The sequence below is a fragment of the Ambystoma mexicanum genome, chromosome 12, assembly GCF_040938575.1.
Source record: "Ambystoma mexicanum isolate Mex_15411 chromosome 12, UKY_AmexF1_1, whole genome shotgun sequence".
Lineage (NCBI taxonomy): Eukaryota > Metazoa > Chordata > Amphibia > Caudata > Ambystomatidae > Ambystoma > Ambystoma mexicanum.
In genome coordinates this window covers 29,047,590-29,062,188 of record NC_090936.1, presented here as the reverse complement: position 1 = coordinate 29,062,188, position 14,599 = coordinate 29,047,590, and the positions used below count along the sequence as shown (strand labels likewise).

The window sequence follows — 14,599 nt, the reverse complement described above, 5'->3', positions numbered from 1 at the left end:
GGGATGGGGTTCATGCTTTGTTATCACGGAACAAGAAAGGGATCGATAAGCCTATTAACCAAGGGAGCAGATGGGCTAAGGTGAAAGAAACATGCAAACATTGTGGTTGGTCTAGCTATTCTTCAGACTCTAAGTTGTGCCCTGTTGGAAATGTTGAGTGCAGAAAATGCAAACGCACTGGTCATTATGCTTGCATGTGTAAATCACATAGTATGGCCAATGTTACTCCGGAGGAGTGTGCCTTGGTGCAGGAAGGTGCATTGGGTGGTAAGCCTGAGCAGGGGATTATTTTGCATGTGGATGGAAGGGTTCGCAAGGGTCCATGGGTCTTGGTGTTGGTGGATGACCATCCCTTGGAAATGTTAGTGGATTCAGGGTCACCATACACGCTGGTGGCTCCAGAAGTGTTTGAGGGAAAACTGGGAAGGCAGATATCGGCTTTGTGTGCACCTGATATCAAACCCACTGCATATGGGCAGAACCCTATTGATGTACTGGGTTATGGTTGGTCCAATTTCACGTTTAAGGGTAGGCAGGCTACTGGAAAGTTGTATGTGGCACATAAGGGTACGAGTATTCTGGGCTGGGATGAGCAAGCAGCGTTGGGGATGGAGATACATCCGTGGAAGGAGGTTCCGGTGCTCAGCATTCAGGAGGGGCATGAGGATAACGCCAGGGTGACTCCCATTTCACTTATGGCTGAGTTTCCTGAAGTATTCTCCAGTACTTTGGGTAAACTCAAAGGTTTTGCCCATTGCATAGTGTTGAAGAAGGGTACGGTGCCTAAAGTGCACAAAGTGAGAAGGGTTCCAGTTTATGCAAGGGAGGGTTTGCAGGCGGAATTGGATAAGTTACATGAGGCAGGAATAATTGAGCCCATAGAGTCGTCAGAATGGTTGTTTCTGGTGGTCCTGGTCAAGAAGGGTGATGGTAACATCAGGATGTGTGTGGACCTCCCGGATCTGAATTCTAGTATTTGGGTGGACCGGCAACCTTTGCCGAACATTAATGAGTTATTGTTGACAATAGGCAAGGCAACATGTTTTTCCACCTTTGATTTGTCCACGGCATACCATCAAATTGATTTACATGTTGACTCCAGACCCCTCACCTCATTTGCAACTCCATTTGGGGCCTATCGTTTCTGTCGCATGCCCTTTGGGCTTACGTCGGCATCGGCGGTATTTCAGCGCTTGATGCAAGAAATGTTTGGTGGTTTGCCCGGGGTATCTTATTTTCAAGATGACATCTTGGTGTGGGGAGGTTCTAGGGACGAACACGATGTCAGGGTTCGCAATGTAATGAAAGTCTTAAAGGAAAGAGGCCTTACCATGAAACGGTCTAAATGTCAAATAGCTGTGGATAAGGTAATGTATTTGGACCATACCCTGAGTGCAGAGGGTGTCAGCCCAAAGGTGGGACTGGTTCAGGTCATGAAAGACACCCCGGTTCCCAGTAACAAGGAACAGTTGAGGGCAGTTTTAGGCCTTGCAGAATATTACGTTAATTTCATACCTAACTACGATGAGAAGACAATGGCTAGGAGGGGCTTGATGAAGAAATCAGCCAGGTTTGTATGGTCTAGTGAGTGTGATGAGGAGTTTAAGTCTGTTAAAAGTGATGTAGAAAATGCGCCGTGTCTGAGGTCGTTTGATCCTAAACACAAAACATTCCTTACTGTGGATGCCAGCAAAGTAGTGTTAGGAGCGGTATTAGAACAATGGTGTGAAGGGGAACATAAGCCAGTGGCTTTTGCTTCCAGGACTTTACGGGAGGCGGAAGGGAGGTATTCAGTAATCAAAAAGAATGGTTTGGCTGTGGTATGGGCATCAAAGTACTTCAGGACTTTCCTATGCGGTGTTCCAAACACGGTTAGAACTGATCATAAGCCGTTGGTTCAGGTATTATCCTCGAGAGGTGTAGCAGCAGTATCGCCAAGGATTGCAAGGTGGTCGGTTGAATTACAAGATTACAATTTCACTATGCAGTATGTTCCAGGGGAATGGAATGTGGTAGCGAACTAATTCTCACACTTGCCCATTGTGGAGTGCTGTGAGGGCTATGATAGTGAGTTGGAGAAGGAAGGGGATTTGCAAGAGTGTCAAATTGCCAATGTCACGTCTGCTGTGGATAAGTCTGTCTGGGATAGTGAAAGCGAAACGGATATTGAACTTAAATGGATCAGAGAAGGTCTCAACAAAGGTTGGGAGGCTGTCAATGATAGACCTGAAGGGAAGGGTTATTCTCAGGTCTTGCATGAGTTAGCTGAGGGTCCCTGGGGTGTGTCTAGAGGAGTCAGGTTGGTACCCCCGGTCAGTCTCGGAGGTAAGATTGTGGAGTTAGCTCATTTAGGACATTTGGGTCGTTCATTGACTAAGAGGAGACTCCGGGAAGAATATTGGTGGCCGTCCATGCATAGGGATGTTGAGGCAGCAGTGAAGGAATGTAAAGCCTGCGCTGTCAGTGACAAGAGCAAGGTGGTGCATCCCCAACCTGTACACCCTGTAGAAATTCCTAAGCAGGTTTGGTCCAAGTTGGCTCTAGATATTATGGGTCCCTTCGAGTGTCTGCAGCCAGAATGTAGGTTTTTACTAGTTCTAGTGGATTATACCTCTAGGTGGATTGAGGTGGCTGCGTTTGGAAGTGTTACCACTGATTCAGTGATTGCCTTTTTGAAGAAAGTGTTTGACAGGGAGGGGATACCTGTTAGTTTAGTCACCGACAATGGTGTCCAGTTCACCTCCAAGGCCATGAAAGAGTTTTTAGGGGAATGTGCAATAGTTCATCATCGCACAGCCTTGTATAATCCTAGCGCCAATGGCCTTGTGGAAAGGGGCAATGGCACCATCTAGGCTGCCATACAGTTGGCTTTGGCGAATGGTCTGGACTGGCACGAAGTTGTGTCACAGTATTTGGTGGCGTATCGTAGGACCCCATCGGTTATCACGGGTAGGTTGCCGTTTGAACTCATAAGAGGTAGGAAGGCGGCTACCACTCTTAGGACATTGGCTTTGGGTGGTGGTGGTCTTTGTGGTTTGGACTTGGAGCATATTCATCGCAATATCCTAGCACGCCAGGAGGCCATGGGTTTTTCTCAGGTGAATAGGAAAGAATTGCAAGTCGCGGTAGGTGATGCGGTGTGCATTAAGAATCCTAGATTTGTGCAGAAAGGTTCCAGCGCATTTTTGCCTGCCAAGAGGGTGATAAGAACTGGAAAGGATCATGTGCAATTGGAGGATGGTTCTGTATGGAGCAAAAGACGTGTGGCAATAGGGGGAGGTTGTAATCCTTGTGTGACGCAAACAGAAGAGGATGTTGCATTGGATTTTTATCCTGTGAGATCCCGTGTGGAGGTGGGTGCTGATGAAGGTGGCACTGTTCATGGTCCAGATAGAGAAACTCAAACGGCACTGAGAGCTGAACAGGTTGAAGCTGGTGAGGCGCATAAAGTAAGTAAGTGTGGGGCGCCTGTGAAGCTTAAGGATTATGTCTGTTAACATTTGCTTAAAAAAAATGTTACTGCTACCAGCAGCTTGCTGGATTTTGCCTCAGATCAAAACTTCAAAGTTGTATGTTAGTTATAATTTCTTCCAATATTTTATATAGGAGTTATGTATTGCATTATTTACACATCCAATTGTTTATGGTATTACTTGTTTATGTAAGGGAAGAGGATATGTTGTAGTGTATTGGTGGCGCGTGTGGAATGTTGATCTGCTTTCAGCCATTAACATTCCACATGGCCCAGTTGTTCGTTGGGCTCTCTGGTGGCGGCTGCTTGCCTACGGGGTCCACACAATAAAGTGTTAAACTTACCATACGGAGTGTTGGCTTTCTTCACACTGCATGCGGGTAGCCAAGTACTGAGAAAAGAAAACTGATGCAACTTGTTCAATTTTCCTTGTGTTGTTTCTACACTGAAGCACTCATAAAAAATATATATATATACTTTTCTATTTTTGTATCTCATCCTCCACATACATGCTGGAAGTTCCTATGTAGTTTAAGCAAGAATGTAGACTCTCGAAAATGGCGGTAGAATGAATGAGGCTTATTTTGATGGGGCCTGTCTTTTTTTGTTTTTTTTTTGTTTACAGATGCTTTTGCCATTTTGATTATTAGCGAAGTGTCTTGAAAACTGGAGGGATAAGTCTAGCAACAGGCTACAGTATCTCACACCTGCTTTGGGTGCCATTACTGCTCAGCTTCTGTATTTCATGCAGGCAGTGCAAAGAGACAAGGCGTTCCCTTTACTTAATGCCCATTCAGTATTGGAGCTTGCTTTGAGGTTGCACCTCATGTAACATGTTACTTAATATCACACTTGTCTGATGTGTCAATTGTTTTATTTTCTTTATCGGGGTGGTGGTAGATTTTTACACGTTCTCCCCAACATTGCTTGAAGCGCTCTCCTTGGAATTTAAACCGAAGCGTATAGGTGGATAGAAATCTTTGTATTCCTCAAATAAGGCATCTCTTCCTGAGAGGCTCTTCCCTTGTCCGTCTCACTCTGTATTAAACACTCTGTTTCTCCAGCGAGACCTTTATCTCTACATGTCTAGGCCCAACGTGCACCTACACATTTGACGTGGCAAGTGCACGACCTAGGGCTGGCCAAGCAGGTGTGTCTCAGTGCTTCAATGAGGCTGGCCTTCTGGGGAATCTACTTCACCTCTTGTCTTGAGGTCCTGCCTCCACACTAAACACTCTGTTCACTTCCATGATGAGTTGCAACAGTCTTGTCTAAGGGGGACCTTTTCCTGCACCTCCTATTCCTTCCTTTCCACCTCATGTTTGCTTCACCACCCACTCATACATACCCCCAACCACCATCTTGTCACACATCCTTGCTTCAGGGTGCGCATTTCCCTCTCTAATTCTGCCCCATTCTCCGTTTCGGCAGCTGATGTAGAGACGATCGGAGGAAACAGCGACATCAAAGATAAACTCAATCTGAGCTTAAGGTATGTATAAATGCACCACTTCAGTTGACTTTGTAGAATCCAGACTTCTCTTGGTCTGGAGGATCACCCACACGCCCTCACTCATACTCTTCATGTAATGAGGAGGCGGAGACAGGAGGAGGATAAAGCACGTCTTTATTTCTCAACTCCCAAACACCAACTGAACTTCCTGCCTCCCACCTCTCCCCTTCCCGTAGCCCCATGACCCTCTTCACGTGATGTGGGAGCAGACTTAAGTAACGGCATCACACCCCCCGCCCCCGGTACTAAACACAACGATGAACCTTAGTTAATTTCCTCAATTAGTCTCTGCGGTCGATTTTGAGCTCTCTCAGGTCGAGCTGTCATTCTCGGGGTCAGACTGCCCTCATGGTCCTTCTGAGGTGACTGGGCCTGGTCTTCACACAAGTCTTCTCCATCACCCTCATAGGACAGATACCACCCTTGGGTTGTAGGGTCTGGGGTGTGTGTTCTTGACGGGACGATTCCTGGCATTCTTCTAAAGTGTGAAGAATTTCTGGTGATGCTCCTTCTCTTACCTTCTGCTGAACTGAGAGAGCCCTTTACATGTGTCACCGTCAGGGGATCTTTGTTGAAAGCAGCTATGTTCTTTTTGCTTTGTGACTGATGCACTATTAGAACATCCCCTGATTCCCGGTCATTGTCTCTTGCTCTTCTGTTTTCATCCGCTCGCTTCTTCATGTTCTCCTTATGTCTGGTGTCCTGTTCCTTCATTTCAGCATCTCCTTGATATCTTTCGTCAGAACTGGTGGCCTGGGGTAGTCTCGTCTGTATGTTCGTGGCGAACATTACCTCAGACGGAGTCTTTCCAGTCATGCTGTGAGGGGTGTTGCGATAGTCTCGCAGCAGTTGGTATAGTATCTTCTCTACAGGTTCCCCTGTCAGATGGGCAATTTGCACATTCCTTTTGATATTACTCATAAAACGTTTCACTGTGCCATTTGCTTGTGGCCATAACGGTGTGATCCTTCGATGTGCGAAACCCATGTATTCTGAGAACACTTTGAAATCTTGTCCCGTGAAGGGGGGTCCATTGTCCGATTTCAAGATTTTGGGCATGCCATATGTGGCAAACATCCTGTCAAGTGCGGGTATGGTGTGGAACGCAGAGGTGGATGGCACTAGCTGCAAATCGGGGAAAGAAGAGTTTTCTTCCACAGCTTCTATTATGTATTCACCCTCTTCCAACGGTCAGAAGAAGTCCACAGCAATTTCGTCCCAGGCCTTTTCTGGGAGACCTGTCATTCGTAGGGGCTCTGGTCACGTATGTGGATCGATGACAGCTCATGGGGGGCAGCATTTGAGTAGATCTTCTACTTGGGAATCTAGTTGGGGAAACCACACCTTTTGTCTGAGCATTCTCTTTGTGGACACAATGCCTCTGTGTCCCTCATACGCTAGTTCCAGGACCTTCCGACGTAGTGTTCGAGGAATCACTATTTTTGTTCCCTTTAGTAGTAGTCCTCCATCAGTTTTGGCCAATTCCTCCTTGACGCTACCAAGTAGCTGATGTATTGGTTTGTTTCCTCACAGGTGCTATCTCCCGTCTGCTTTGCCTGCTTCCAGTGGCCTGTGTCTAGACATCGAAGGATGACCTGTAGGTCCTGGTAATTTTCAGTCTCTTGTGCAATCTGGTGTGGGTTCACACCTCAGCATGTTTTCATGCACAATATAGTCAATGTATTGATCTGCGATAGAGTGAGTAGACAGGGATTCTTTTCAGGGGTGACGTGACAGGGAGTCTGCTGGGTTAGGAGCCTTTCCCGGTCAGTGTATTATGTTAAAGCTGTAGTCCTCTAGCCTCTGTGCCCATCTGGCGATTCTCTGCGGCATCTTTTCCTGTGGATTTCCGTATATAAACAGCAGTGCCTGGTGGTCCGTGACCACCTTGAAGGGTTTACCGTATAGGAAGAGGTGGAAATGCTAACAAGCCCACACCACCGGTAGTCCTTCCTTTTCTGCCTGCAGGTAGGCCTAGTCAGTCTTTGACAGGCTCCTGCGGGCGTATGAGACAACGTGTCTTGTGTGGTTGTCTTTTGCATCAATTTGTGTCAGAATGGCGTCCAGACATACCGGGCTGGCGTTGGCAATCAGTTCCGTTTCTCTTTTGGAATTGAAGTAGGCCATGTTTTTGGCATCCGATATCTGCTGTTTGATTGTCTGGAACGCCTGTTGACACTCCTCGGTCCACACAAATTTCGTGTGTTGTTTCATCAGTGCCCTGAGGGGCTTGGTACTGACGCAAAGTCTTTTATGTAGCGGGTGCAATAGCTGGCAAGCCCTAGGAACGAACGCAGGTCTGAGATGTTCTTGGGCGGCTCTGTATCAGTGATCGCCGTAAGCTTTCCTGGATCTGGTGTCATTCCAAGTGATGAAAACATGTCCAAAGAAATGGAGCGTTTGTTTCCTACACTTGTATTTTTCTTTATTGAGGGTGAGTTGGGCCTCCTACATGGCCATGCATGCTAGAGTGAGTGTGTTGTTGTGTTGTTCTTGATCTTGGCTGAAAACTAAAATGTCATCACTGTAGTTCAAGCAATTTGGTATGTGCTTTATGATGTTGTGTATTTCGGACTGAAATATTTCAGCAGCTGAGGAGACCCCAAAACTGAGGCTGGGGCTAAGCCGCTGCCCTGCTGGGGCCCCCGGTCCCACCACACCATGACGGGAGACGTTATCCAGCCATGATCGTAACTGTGACGGGAGATGCACCTGCCATTTTAAAGTCAGGCAGCTGTGTGACTGGCAGAATTGCCAGCCAGCCACAGCATTGCTGAAACTGGAATTTTTTGTTTCAGCAACGCTGTGGCTGGCTGGCACTCTGTCAGTCACTGTAACTTCCTCTTTTGACCCCTTGCGTGAGTGGTCACAAGAGGAAGTTATGGTCCCTTTGTTTCCCCACCCCAGGTCAATGACCCTCGGCGAACCTGGGGGCTCTGTCCGTGATCTAATCTACAGATTAAATCACGCAGCCCCCGGGTTCACAGAGGGTCAAAGACGCCTCAGTGATCTATCTGCTCTGCAGAGCAGAGCCCAGATCACCGAGCCGGAGGAGTCTTTGTCGGTTGGCAAAGCTTTATATAAAAGATGGCTTGAATTGTGTACTTTTCAAGCCATCTTTTATAAACAGAGAAATATGTAACATATTTCTCTGTTTATAAAAGATGGCTTGAAAAATACACAATTCAAGCCATCTTTTATAAAGCTTAGTCAACGGACAAAGACACCTCAGGTTTTGTCCTGAGAAATATGTAACATATTTCTTTGTTTATAAAAGATGGCTTGAAAAATACACAAACCATAGTAAGGTATGCACACAAATATATAAATGCTTGCATTTATATATTTGTTTGCGCACCTTGCTATGGTTTTTGGGCACTTTTCAGACCACGCTCACCATGGAAGCCACGCCCCCAAATTAGGGCAGCCCCTGAATTTCTTACCCCACTGAAAGCACTGGCTGTGTCATAAGACTGCTGACAGATAAGATGGGGGCAGTTGCTCGGCCTCCTTTCATTTGAACGAGTTGAAAGGCGCTAACGCCATCACTGACTGTAATGTGGTGAAAAAATACTCCTCTCTCTGCATCACAAATCGTACATACAGCAGGCCCTGTGTGTCCACCCAATATTTAAATGGAGTTTGCTGCCCCCTGTGCAGCTCATGAAGAACCACATATAAATGACTCGGACATACCTTTGTGAACATATTCAGACATCCCCTTTACAATGTCCCTTGCAATCACCTTCTCAGGGGAGCCGATTTATGAATTTCCCGGGGGGTGCCCAAATATAGGAAGTGACATCACCAGCAGTTATATGACCGCATTTGCATGTAGTCGCCAACTTGGTGCGAGGGGGTGGTGGGTGGGGTGCAGAATAGTGGAAACATTGGCTAGCATGTACTGCATATACTAAAGTCAAGTAAGAAGGTTTAAGCCTTCCAGTTGCATTCCAGTAGGCCAACACTGCCCCTACCCCACCCCTCTATAATCATCCAGTTTGTAGTAGCCCTCAAAAGGCAGAGCAGCACAACTAGGATGGGAGAACGAAATGCCATCCCATCCTGTGAGTGTGTCAAACCTTAGAGCAAAGACTGTTTGTGTGCCTCCTACCTCGGAGCACAATCTCACTAATTTGGTGCAATTCTCGCAAGTGGGTGCATGGGAATCCCATGCATCTGTGTGGGCTGCAGATCCCGGATCACATGCTCACTTCTTCAGTGTGAAACTCTGCAAGGCTCTTTGGGCAAGCAATCAGGGTGGGTCTCAGACCTTTAAACAGCGTGATATATTGAGTGGGAACCTCACTCCTTGGAGCATAGTATACCGGTTGCTGGTAATCTCACAACTGAACATAGTTTCACTTTTGGTCATCTCAGTGACCCCATGTATATTAATGGAGTCAGTCTGCCATCTGGGAAAACAATTATATTTCTGTTAAAACACTCTGAATTCTCACTCCAGTTTTCTCGATCTATAGATCTATACCATATTCATTCATTGTGTGTGCAGGGGTGATAACCTGTGTCTGAGAGAGCTCATTCTTTCATTCAGTAGAGATAAAGGGGTAACAACCCCATGTATGTGGGATCAGGCTCATTTTGCCCCATGCCCCTCACTGCAGAATGAGTGAGAATGTTTTAAGACCCTGCTGATTCTGCTATCCTACAGGCTCAAGCCTTCTATCCCCTGCCCCATCACGGCTTCCAACACCCTGAGCGGCAGTTTATGGACAGCAGGCAGCTCGGGACATGCCTGTTGCCAATTGAATGTAGCCAGATCTACTATTTAGACACTGGGAGAGTGCCATGAACCCACATTGGTGGTGAAGAAGCACTCAACATACAGAACACAATGGTATAGTGTTGCAGTCCTGCTGAGAAATGACAATTCGGTCTGTTTAAATGTAAAACGGAGTGGCTGAGAAGTACACGCACTGTGCCGTTAAAAATAAAGCAGCTGTGGTGGGTGGAAGTGCTGCTCCGGTGGCATCAAGAGTATGCTATTCCCTGTGGGGTAGTGTTGGTCATTTTCTATTGAAGTATAGCAGCCCTATTGAGAAGTGTCATTAAAAGTGAAGCTGTCCAGTAGGCTGGATCAGTGCTGCCCCATAAAAGATGTAGAAGCCTCTGTGAGAAGTGGCAGTACTGTCCCAATGGTGAGAAGTGTAGTATTTTCACATTAACTATGCTTAAGCACTTTAGGTTATTGAATAGTGCTGCTACATTCCATCCCTTTAAATATATTAGCTCTTGTATAACCACAACGGTGTTGAGTTATTCTGATGATGTTAGACTTGCTCAATGGTTCTGGTTCTGTATCACTAAATGTACTTCAGATCTTCAGAGTCTCGGGAGGATAGCTCAGGGGGAACGTGCTCACCTTGGAAGCAAGACGACATGGAGCAACACAGGTTCGATCCCTCATTCCGCGCTTAGAAACCTCTGGGTATTATTATGCGCACTATAAATAACCAATAAAAATAAAAATAAATAAATCTGCTGAGAAGTGCTGGGGGGTGTCCAGTCATAATTTCGAAAACATAATTTCGAAAGTAAAAAAAGTCGAATCAAAAATGTCGAAAAAAAAAATGTCGAATTGTTTTTTTTTCGATATTTTTTTTTGGTTCTAGTTTCTGTGAAAAAAATAGGTAAAAATAAAAAAAAGGGGGGTTGGGGGGGAACCCCCCCATTCCGAAAAAAAAACGTCATTAAAAAAAAATTCGACATTTTTTTTTTCGACATTTTTTTTTCGACTTTTTGACTTTCGAATATTTTGTATTCGAAATTATGTCTATGAACCGTGCTGGGGCCTTATCAATAAGAGTGTAGCAGCTCAAATGAGAAGTGCTGATGTTGTCCCATCAAAAGTACAGCAGCCCCACTAAGATGAACTAGCATTGCCTCAACAAAAGCATAGTATAACAATTATAGAAGCCCTGTTCAGCGAGTTAACTGAGGAGTACCAGCATTGCCCCATTTCAAATATGGCAGCTCTAATAGAAAATAGTTACACAGCCCTGCTGAGAAGTGCTGTTACTGTCTCTTAAAAAATATAGAAGCCCATTAGCTCTGCACCATTAGGCCCCGCAAGTACTGTCCCATTGAATGCTATTACACTGAACAAGGTCAACAGTATGGCAAGGTCCTAACTAGGTTCTATGTGATCATTCTGCATTTTGAAGAACAAATAAAAAAAAGACTGATTTATTTTGGCCGATTTGTGTGGTCTTCAAAAGGCCCAATTATCACATTCTACTGCCCCCTCACACTGCTAAACCCCACCCCAAGAAAGTGATGCCACCTCACCCCACACTCGCACCGTCTCCCACGCTGTTACCTTCCTTAGAATTCAGGGGAGTTACTTCCCTCAATGCTTGCGTTCCTCGCCCATAGCATAGCATTCACCCTCACCACGTACACACTCAGAGACATGCAAACAGTCTCATTTGCCCTCTCCCTGCCACCTCCCTTCGCAGATGCAATGCAAGAGGGGTGCACACAAATACATCCAACTTAAAAACGATTTTTAGAAATTGACAGACAGACTTGCTTTGCATCTGTACCTCCATTTCTAAAAATCGTTTTGGGTTGGGAAGGGTGCAAAGTTGTACAAATACATTCAATCCAAAAAGATTTTTAGAAATTGTGGCACAGACTTGCTTTGCATCTGTCCCTCCATTTCTAAAAATCGTTTTGGGTTGGGTGTACCTCTACATCTGTGCGCCCCTCTTTCCAAGAGGGGCGCACAGATGTCCAGATACACCCAACCCAAAACTATTTTTAGAAATGGAGGGACAGACTTGCTTTGCATCTGTCCCTCAATTTCTAAAAATCGTTTTTGTTTGGGTATATTTCTACATCTGTGCACCCAGGTGCACGGATGTAGAGGTACATTCATAACAGAGGCACAGATGCAAAGCAAGTCTGTCCCTCCATTTCTAAAAATAGTTTTGGTTTGGGTGCATTTGTACATCTGCGCGCCCCTCTTGAAAAGAGGGGTGCACAAATGTAGAGGTACACCCAACCTAAAACCATTTTTAGAAATGGAGGCACAGATGCAAAGCAAGTCTCTCCCTCCATTTGGGCGCACAGATGTACAGATACACCCAACCCAAAACTATTTTTAGAAATGGAGGGACAGACTTGCTTTGCATCTGTGCCTCCATTTCTAAAAATCGTTTTGGTTTGGGTGTATTTCTACATCTGTGCACCCAGGTGCACGGATGTAGAGGTACATTCAAAACGGAGGCACAGATGCAAAGCAAGTCTGTCCCTCCATTTCTAAAAATAGTTTTGGGTTGGGTGCATTTGTACATCTGCGCACCCCTCTTGAAAAGAGGGGTGCGCAGATGTAGAGGTACACCCAACCTAAAACGATTTTTAGAAATGGAGGCACAGATGCAAAGCAAGTCTGTCCCTCCATTTGGGCGCACAGATGTACAGATACACCCAACCCAAAACTATTTTTAGAAATGGAGGGACAGACTTGCTTTGCATCTGTGCCTCCATTTCTAAAAATCGTTTTAGGTTGGGTGTATCTCTACATCTGTGCACCCCTCTTTTCAAGAGGGGCGCGCAGATGTACAAATGCACCCAACCCAAAATTATTTTTAGAAATGGAGGGACAGACTTGCTTTGCATCTGTGCCTCCGTTTTGAATGTACCTCTACACACAGATGTAGAAATATACCCAAACCAAAACGATTTTTAGAAATTGAGGGACAGATGCAAAACAAGAGCCTCTTGCTTTGCATCCGTCCCTCAATTTTTAAACATCGTTTTTTACCCGGCATTCGCCTGCTCATTTGAAGTTCGTAAGGAAGTGGCTGCATCCCTCCCTCCCTCCCGCATAACGCCAGTGCGCGAGAGCGCTCAGGCACGAGGCACTCGGCCACTCCCGCCTTCGGGCCAGTAGAAAGTCTGCTGCGCTGAACGTGTCGGTCGCGTGATTGGCGGAGGCGTTGCTGGGGCCCTTCCTCTAGTCTAGAAGAGTCTAGTTCCTGCTTCGAGGCGCAGCGCTTGTGAGAGCTGCACGTCTCCCTAATCTCCCCCAGCAGGTGGGTGCAGCTCCAGCCCTGGCAGTGTTTGTGGTGGGGTAACCCATACATGAGAGCCATCCCTCTTGCTTAACGGGGTGCATTCCGTCGTTGTAGTTCCCATGCATTGCTTGCTAACATTGTTCAGTCTATTCGCGAGACAGTGCTCAAGTCCTGGTTAAAGGATTGCATTCATGGGTTTATAAATGCAACTATGTGACAACACGTTCCAGCATGCAAAGTTAGAATCAGGACTGGGCTTGCGTTTCACAAGTCGAATGGAACGGATCATGTTGGAATGTATGCATTGCCTCTCCCTCTTGTAGACCCCAGAGACCTACATGATCCATTCCAAACTTCGTGCTTATCCAGTTCTGATTTTTAATTTTACATTTCTTTATTTTGGGAATTTTAGTCTTAAGGACTCCCTTTTGGCAGGTGTTATCTTACTGGGAAAAGTACAACTACAAGTCCCAGAATGGGGGCGAAAAACAGGACTAGATAAGCATCTAAGATTGGAATGGATGTTCGCAACTATGCAGAGAAGTTTCTCTCTGTCTGGAAGCCAGGAATGATATGCAGCTTTTACATTTCTCTGCTTTTGCAGTACAAGGAATATATTTTAGTTAATGTGGCTTTCTACATTTCACAGTAAATTAACTGCACCTCTGCGACAACCTTTTTTAACTGCCCCCTAATGTGGTTTTGTCCAAGGGGACATCTCTTGACATGCATGACCTGTTCAAGCGCTAGCAATCCAAATGAATAGAGATGATGTGTCTGATTTATTCTTTAACACTGAACCGATTTTGGTCTGAGGCTTCAGGTTGATGACGATAAGCAAGAGTATCTTTGCAAAATCTAAGAAAGAAAATAATTGTGTCCACCGCTATTTCACCTCCTTGCGCTATTATATATCCATTACCTCCATGTCCCTTTTCCTCCTCCCAATACAAAATATGATAACCTCCACAGGAACCATTCTTCTATTTCTTTCTTTTCCTTCCCCGTCCCCTCCCTCCCTCCCTCCCTCTGGGATATATGACCCCTCAAACCCGACTAGCCTCTGTTATAATTTTCCTCCCTCCGGATAGAACCTTACCTTCACTGAATCCTTCTGCTCGTTGCTGGCAAAGCTGTAGGGGTGCGGTCCAGGACCTGTTTGCAGACCGACCACACCTGACTTCGCAGCCTTCTGCAGGTCGACGCTCCTGGGATGCCCGCGGAGTGAGGGGTGGCGATTGAGCGTTTCCGGGTGGCATGCTCCTGCTGAGCTCCACGCGCAGCACAGAGGTACTCCCAGATGACATCACACTGTGTGCGTCCACTGTCTGCCGTGTCAGGGTTGGAAACCCTGCTAAGCAGCACTGTGCTTCCGGTCCCTGCGGGTGCCCTGGTCAAACCGGGGCACATGTAAGGAGTCGGGGAGGGGTGTAGTGTTGTCAGGCCAACAGCCCTCGTTTCAGTAGGCTGGTTGTTCTGTTTACTTAAGCCGCCAGCTGGCGGGCTGTTGGCACGCTTCCTGGTCACTACTTAAACCCTGACCTCCTGTGTGACACTCGTATGTTTCTCTTG

General features: G+C 46.2%; 1 protein-coding gene across 1 annotated transcript in view; it reads left to right on the top strand.

Moving 5' to 3' along the window:
- The first annotated feature begins 12,952 nt into the window (after window positions 1-12,952).
- Window positions 12,953-14,599, top strand: part of HDAC10 (histone deacetylase 10) — a 706,011-nt gene continuing 704,364 nt past the window's right edge. Inside the window, exon 1 of the mRNA XM_069627848.1 lies at window positions 12,953-13,045. The gene's annotated coding sequence lies outside the window, so the exon portion shown is untranslated. The remainder of the gene's footprint in view (window positions 13,046-14,599) is intronic.